This window comes from Corvus brachyrhynchos, unplaced genomic scaffold, assembly GCF_000691975.1.
Source record: "Corvus brachyrhynchos isolate BGI_N302 unplaced genomic scaffold, ASM69197v1 scaffold114, whole genome shotgun sequence".
NCBI classification, from domain to species: Eukaryota; Metazoa; Chordata; class Aves; order Passeriformes; family Corvidae; genus Corvus; species Corvus brachyrhynchos.
This window is the reverse complement of record NW_008238337.1, coordinates 704,893-705,716: the sequence shown is the minus strand read 5'-3', so window position 1 is coordinate 705,716 and position 824 is coordinate 704,893. Positions and strand designations below refer to the sequence as shown.

Genomic DNA, 824 nt, shown 5'->3' with positions numbered 1-824 from the left:
GGGGGGGGGGCCCCGCCGCTGCCACCCCTGTGCCACGGCTATTGTTAGCAGGTCAAAGCACTGAATATCAATAGACTAATTCCTTCACCCCTCCAACCCGTTCTCTGACTGGAATGTTCACTTCTATTGCACAGCTTTCACCTCTGGCCTCGCCATCTTCATGGCTCCGCACTTCAAAGAATCCTGCTCATGTAGAAAATGCCTTATTGAAGGAATGGTCAGAGCTGCACAATTATTTCGAAAAAACTCCACATTGTGTTTCAGCTGAGGACAGGAGAACCGGCGAAAGTCTGAACCACTTTCAAGATTCAGATCTAAATCCTGAGGTTTAGAAATATGAAAGTCAAAACTACAATGGTCCAAACACACAGAGCCTATTCTTTGCACCTTGAAATGTGGAAAATTAAAGACCTGCTCTCAGTTTGACGACTCACCTTTCCATTTTCTAAGGCACCCAACAAAGTTCCCTCTGCTAATGAATACAGGTTTTGATTGTTGGATTACACAGATTATTTTCTGTCATCTTCAAGTCCTTTAAACAATTGCTGCCTTTGAAATCCCTTATGCAAGAAGCATATGACCTTACAACACTCCTATTCCTCTTTTGTATTTAACATCACAGCCCTCTCTGTGGTTACACACAATGTGGGGAAAGCTGTAGGTCAGGGCTGTGAGGTGATAGCTAAAAACGCAGGGCGCCCAACTATTGAAGCTGACACAAAATACACAGAAGAAAAGAGGCTGCATGGAAAAGGGTTTAAAAGTAAACATTATTTTTTATATCACATTTTTTTACAGTTCCAAAAACCAAGGAACATATGGTT

The 824-nt window shown here is 42.5% G+C and overlaps 1 long non-coding RNA gene across 1 annotated transcript in view; it reads left to right on the top strand.

The window, feature by feature from the left end:
- Window positions 1-424, top strand: part of LOC108446853 — a 20,844-nt gene extending 20,420 nt beyond the window's left edge. Inside the window, exon 2 of the long non-coding RNA XR_001862171.1 lies at window positions 135-424. This is a non-coding gene — a long non-coding RNA (uncharacterized LOC108446853). The remainder of the gene's footprint in view (window positions 1-134) is intronic.
- The last annotated feature ends 400 nt before the right edge of the window (window positions 425-824 follow it).